Source organism: Gorilla gorilla, chromosome 1, assembly GCF_029281585.2.
Source record: "Gorilla gorilla gorilla isolate KB3781 chromosome 1, NHGRI_mGorGor1-v2.1_pri, whole genome shotgun sequence".
NCBI lineage: Eukaryota > Metazoa > Chordata > Mammalia > Primates > Hominidae > Gorilla > Gorilla gorilla.
The window spans coordinates 166644795-166652044 of record NC_073224.2 but is presented as its reverse complement, the minus strand read 5'-3'; the positions used below and the strand labels follow the sequence as shown (position 1 = coordinate 166652044).

General features: G+C 31.1%; 1 long non-coding RNA gene across 1 annotated transcript in view; it reads left to right on the top strand.

The window, feature by feature from the left end:
• Nucleotides 1-1249: 1249 nt before the first annotated feature.
• Nucleotides 1250-7250, top strand: part of LOC129527638 (uncharacterized) — a 49437-nt gene continuing 43436 nt past the window's right edge. Inside the window, exon 1 of the long non-coding RNA XR_010133704.1 lies at nucleotides 1250-1383. This is a non-coding gene — a long non-coding RNA (uncharacterized lncRNA). The remainder of the gene's footprint in view (nucleotides 1384-7250) is intronic.

Below are 7250 nucleotides of genomic sequence, written 5' to 3'. Positions count from 1 at the left end.
GATTCTCAAAACTGCCATATATTTCAATCACGATAATAAATATTAAAGTACAACATTCATCAGCTGAAAGGAAGAGATCATCAGTTTGAAATGAAACAAATTACCATATGAATTATGTAATTTACAGGAGAAATATCTATAATGTAAGAGCTTGGAAAGCTTATATAAAACTATTTGGAAAAAAAATGCATCTGGTGTAGATTCACCAAAATAAAGCTAGAATAACTATATGAATATTACAAAATAGACATTAAACTCAATAGTGTCTTTAGAAGTAGATATGGTTATAGTAGTTGGAAAGCTTCAATTATTCAGATAGATTTAATAATTTTACACTTAATTTCAGTTAATTCTATGGTCTCAATATATAAAGACAAATGATTAGAATTATAAGAAGAAACTATATATCATAGAACAATTCAATATATCTTTCTAAAATATTGACCAATAAAGTAGAAATAATTAGGAAATGTATAAGACATTTGAGAAACATAATTAATATGTTATTTAAGAAGCAGGTATAGAATCACAGAATATGTTATTTAAGAAGCAGGTGTACAATAACTTGAAGAGACGTAAGTTCAAAGCTTACATGAAATAATTACAAAATGTAAATAATCACAAAGCCTTAAAGCAAGCCTCAAAAAATTTCAAAGATTCAGTATTATAAATACAATATTTTCTGTTCATAGTAGAATTTTGATTGGATTTAAATATAAAAGAAGGTATAAAAAAGCAGAAAATATATTTCCATATAACTCATGAGTCAAGTTATCAAAATGGACATTTGAATATACTTAGAATTGAATGATAATAAAACTATCAAATAACAACTTCATGGGATATAATAAAATTTATAATGTCAACTATTATAAAAATTTTTGAAAATTCAAGATAGACATCCAATTTAAGAAATAAAGGAAGTAAAGCATGCAGTCAAGTAAATTATGAATAATAAAACAAATTATTAAGATTAAAAGGAGATTCTCAAAATGAAATTTGATTCAGTAAAAAGACCATTGTCTTCAGTAAAAAGACCTGTTTTCAAGTTGAATTGAAAGCCAAAACATATTTTAACCATATTTTAAACAAGTTGAATTGAAAGCCAAAACATATTTTAACATATTTTAACCATAACCAAAACATATTTTGACCATATCCCTTATTATTGAGGGAGGTATTTCTTCCCTAGTGCTGTGGGGATGACTTGGACAGAAACCACTGGACACTATACAGATGTAGACTGACAGTTTACTGGTCACCTGCACTAAGGGCCTGAGAGAAAAGGACACTGAATATCATAGAGAGATGCATAGGTGTTACACTCAGAAAGAGAATGAACAACTAGAAGATGTGGAAGGCAAGCTTTTTAGTATTAAGAGGGTAGGTTGGGATGTTTTCTGGTTCCTGGTAAAGGATGAGATTGTCTTGTTTTAATAATTCTTCAGGCTTGCTGGGAACTGAACCTACTATTCAGCAATAGGCAAAAACTATACCTGTTCTCTTTAATAAGGTGGATATTTTGGCTTGGGGAACTTATCCATGGAAAAAAAATGGGGAGGAGAATTTGCAATTAGGCAATTTTAAGTCCCCCTTGATTTTACCAGATGTCAAAGAAGCACAAAATACGGATTTTTAATTTTAGGTCTTACCTATAAAACCAGTGCAAAAAAAAAAAAAAACAAGTAAATAAATGCATATATAAATAATAAATAATATAAAAATAGTAAAAAAATGCATTATTTATAAATGAAATGTTACCTACACAAATATTTTAAGCATGATTTACAACAGAACCAGTAAGTTCTCCCATTTTCAGATATTAAATAGTTATAAAATAGATAACAAATTATAGTAAACTAGAAAACGTTATTTTTATTTTGTTCAATTTTAGAATAGGAACAAAAACAGTAAAAATATCAGAAGGAAATCTAAGAAAAGATAACACATAAATGGAGATAATTACAAAAGTCTTTGATAGAGTGTAGCAGAAAGATAAATTAGGTCAACCACCACTTTTTAAATTTTCTGGTAAATGTGCATTATTATATTGCATCAATTAAAAAAAAACTGAAAACCACATTTCTCACATTTCTTTGCAGTTTAGATTCCAGAAGATATTTAAGCTCTATCAATCCAACTTGGATTTGAGCATCGTACCCTACTGAACTTGGACTTGAATTTGGAGTCAAATTCCATTGGGGATTTTGCCAGTGTGCAAGGCATTTATCTTTGCTGTTGCATTTCTTTTAGACCCAGTTTGGCTCTGGAGTCAAGAATTCTCAAAACAGCTTTCTGAACTCTGAATCGCAGTAAAGCTGGTGTTCTCCTGAAGCCAACATTTATGGTATCACCTTGCTGATCCAGGCAAAATGGCAAAAGTGTAGTGAACATAAAGCCAGGGGCTGAGATTGTGGACGTCCTCTGTACCAAGTTTCTTATTATGGCAAGGGTAGAAGTTCACCAGGTCAGTAATGTGATTTTGTCTAAAGAGCCACTTCTGGAGATCTAGCCTAAACATTGCTCCTCCAACTCTTCCCATAATTTGTTAACAATTGAATAATTGTTCTGTTTAAAATAGTTTGGATGTTTTATGTTTTCTGCAACTTTACTGTTATCGTAACAAAGACATAAATAAAGATCTAAATAAAGTCGGAAATACACTCTTACAGAAAAGGTTTACTATTAAAAGGGTATAGGTGCTTTCCAGATGAGTTGATATATTGTTTCCCCTGAAATTTTATTGATTCTAAAATGTATGCAGAAATATTAACAATTATTAACATAATATGAAATAATTATGGTAAAAAAATTGTATTGACATAGGGAAAGAAAATAAACCAAAGCGGCAGTAAATCAGATTCCTAAGAACTCAGACGTAGGTCCTTGTTCACATTCATTCATTCAATAATATGTACTTATTCAACAAATATTTAGTTATTGCTAAGTCAGAAACTGTTTATAGGCTGTGAAAAACATAGGGAACAAAAGATAAAAATCTGTCCTTATTTAGCTTCTATTCTGGAGCAGGGAATAACAGAACGCATTTTCTAAACAATTGTATTTTCTAATTAGTGCAAAAGTATAATTTAATTTCTGTCTCATACTATACACAGAACAACATATATCATTGAAAAAATTTTAAAAAACCAAAAAGGCTCATTAAAATTATTTAGTATATTTAAATATTGTCAATTAAAATTTAAAAAATGATTTAGAGTTTCAGTTCTGACATGCAAAGTGCTAGTAAGTCCTCACTCTATGCCTTTTAATAAAAAAAAAAAGGTGGGCACACTATACATCAATGACTTTTGTGAGACTTCTGTTCTGTGAAAGATATCATTTATAGAATCAATAATCAAGCCACAAATTGAAAGAGCAACATGTATCTGATAAAGAACATTTATTATAAGATAAAGAGAGCTTTAAAAACTCAATGATAAAACAATACACTCAAAACATGGGCAGAAAATCTGAATAAGTATCATCTAAGATATTCAGATGGTAACATATGAAAAGAAAGTAAATATCATTTGTGATTAAGAAAATGTAAACTAACAAAAGAATGGCATACTACTACATGACAATTAGAATGGCCCAAATTAAAAAAACAAAACAAAACAAAACAAAAAAAAAACAACCAAAAACGTGACAATGAAAATATTTAGCAAGAATATGGAGAAAAGGAACACTCAATAACTACTAGTAGGAATACAAAATTATACATCTACTTTGGAAGACAGGTTGTCAGTTTCTTTCAAAGCTAAACATAGTGTTATATTATTCAGCAATTCCCTCCTAGGTATTTACCCAGATGATTTGAAATCATGTTCATACAAAGACCAGCATTTAAAAGTTTGTAGAAATTTATTCATAATCAACAAAACCTAGAAGCAATCAAGTTGTCCTTTAAACAGATGAATGAATAAACACACTGTGGTACATCTAATATGATGGGCTACTATTCAGATATAGAAAGGAATGAGCCATGCCAGAACATTGATGAATTTTACATACATATTGCTAAGTAAACAAAACAAGTTTGAAAATAGTACATAATGTATGATTCCATTTAGATGACATTTTTGAAACAGCAAAACTGTACACACAGTAAAAAAGTTCCCTGGTATTAATGGTGGGGAGAGTGTTTGGGGAGTAAATCATAGGGGATTTTTTAAAGGAGAGTATTTTGAGTGATAGGGTAATGGTGGATACATGACACTGAATTTGTCAAAACTCATGGACCTTTCTAGCATAAAGAATAAACCTTAATTTATACAAAATAAATAATTTAGGATAGCTGATTATCCCTATTTGGAAGACAAGCTGTGAAAAAAGTATAAACGCATTACAAATATATAAAATAATCTCAATAAGAGGAATGAGAATAAAAGGTTCTGAACTTGGTAATTTTGGAAATAACCGGAGAGTATACTGTTAGAGGGAAAAAATGTACTTTACCTCATAAAGCTGTTTGTTTCCTATGATAACAATTCTGAAACCATAATACACGTATAACAGAATCAAATAGTTAAGCATATACATAGCAGGTGGGAGAGGCCTTGTTTCTCACTGTTGGACTGAGGTTACAGACAAATAAGGGAGAAGTCTTGAATGATCTTTGTGCAATATATTAAAATTAACATCAGTACAAACCCATTATTAGCTTGAAATATGTGGTGTTATATACACATAGAAATATTAATACTTGTCTGTATATATACTGATTAATATGCACAAATACATTGTCTTGTTCTGCAGCTTAATGGGCCTCAAAACACTGCCACCATAGCAGTCATAACAAGCCTAGTGCCCAGATCTTGGATTCTGAAATCATTCTTCAATAAAAGTAACAAGGTCTCTTTGAAGAAATATCTGCTTCTAGGTTCAGGACAAAAAATATCGAGTGATCCTGGAGCTTCTTGTAGTGCCATAAAGGATGGAGGTACTAAAATAGCTACAATGAGGGGCATATCAAGGGAACACAGGAGCCAACTAAATGAGTTCCCAATGGCCAAAGACGAATACTTTGAGCAACAAGATACGTAAAGTTGCAACCAAAGTATAAACTGAATATTCATGAGTTTATACCGATTTGAAAAAGTAATTAAATACATAATTGTAGAAGATGAGGCAAATATCCCATGCAGAAGAATTCCAAATAATTTATGATTTATGTGGATGCTTAGTCCTCAAGCAGGAAAAGTATAACTGCCTTCTCTTTTGGTGTGACATGCACTTTATGACTTTACAAACAGGAGAAAAGAGTAACTTTACAGTTGGGAAATCTGAACAATACTACCTCAGCCAGGTATCAGAGTTAACAACAGTTATATGTTATGTTGATAGTATGTATCCTTGAAATGATCTGATAAGAATGGCACTTTACCTCTTTGGTGTTCCGCTAAAAAGTTCATTGTCTCAGTTCAATCATAAGATTAAAATTAGATAAACCTCAATCTAGGAAAATTTTACAAAATATTTGAACAGCACTGCTCAAACCTATCAGGGTTATAAAAAGCAAAAAATGTCTGTGAAACTGCCGCAGCCAAGAAGACCCTAAGGAGCCATAACTAAATGTAATTTTACATTATGAAAAGGAACTTAAAAATAACTATATAAAAAAACTAAGGAAATCTGAATAAAGTATAGATATGAAATAATCATAACACACTAATATTAGTTCATTAATGGTGACAGATATTCTAGCATAATATGTCAGTAGTAGGAGAAACTGGTCATGATATATGTGGAAACTCCGTGGAATCTTTGTGACATAACTGGGTATCCCAGCCTCAAAATACATTTAAATTGTTTTTTCCTCTCTGGCTCTCAGCCTTGAAACATACTTTGAAACTCTTTGTTTTTCCCTTTTCCTCCAGCCACCTCTGTGAATAATGCTCACTTATCTAATTATGTACTTTCTTAGAAAATTCCAAGGGCCAATTTTGAAACAAACCAGGCAGAGAGACCCAGATGCAGAATCCTGCAGGCTGAGGGATGTTAGGAAGAGTTAGCCCACCACTGCAGCGCTGAAACCAGGATGACGCAAACTGGGCCTCAGGCCAGGCAAGTTCTCAAGATAATCATGGAAACAAGACACACAGACCTGCACCCTCCTGCGCCACATCCACATGTTTCCCACACCAAATTTTCCTTCTTAAACCCCTTCACTCAGCTCGAAAAGTTGGTATGGTCCTTTAAAGGCAAGAGCCTGCCCTTCCCCAGTTGCTAGCATTTGAATAAATTCTCTTTGCTTTTACTCACACCTCACTTCTCATGTTTTCCATTTCTGAGAGGCAAGCAGCCTGACTTGAGCTGTTTACTGTGACATTTCTTTACATCTAAAACTATTCTAAAATAAAAAGTTTATTTAAGAGCATTGAAAGACTTGACAATATTTTAAAAATCTGTTTAACAAAATACATCACATAAAAAGTTATAACATTTGGAAAAGATACTGGTAACATTTGAAACTGATAAAGATAAGTATGCAAATTACTTAAAGAAATTCTATTTTGAAAGGGAATTTGAATAAGCAATTTGAGAAACTGAACCTCTAATACCTAATAAAATATTAAAAGGCTCAAATTCACTGATAATCAGAGAAATCCATATTACAATAGACTCCATTACATATCCATAGGCTGGGCAAATTAAACTATTAGCAAATGTTGATGAGAATGTGGAAGCTCTTGGATCCTGAGAATGGGCCAATAAATAAGTCAAACCACATTGTAGAGACATTGGCAATATATAAGAAAATTAAAACTGCATGTACTGTTGCAAAAATGTAAAACCATGGGATTTTCTTATTACATCTTTTTAGAAAAATAGTAATTTTTAACAGAATTTTATTTTGACATAAAATAGTTGTTTTGTTATTTTTGAAATAAACTACTATTTTATACAATTCTCAATCTTGATTTTTTATATATTGAATGCTTAATAGTTATAATCCTCATAAACAGATGATCTTTGGGATGCTCAATACCTTTTAAGAGCATAAATGGGTCTAGAGATCAAAAAGTTTGAAAACTGATTCCCTAAAGGAATCCTTCCACATGCATTCTGATAAGGAAACATTTATCAGAAATTGCATGTGCTACATGGCATACTACAGGACATTAGTGTGGAAAGCTGAAAGTAACCTATCTGGGATTGATAAAAATAAATTCATTGTATATTTTTAATGGAACAAAATTTTTAAAATTTAGTGATTAGAATAATTATATTGGTACCAATATGAA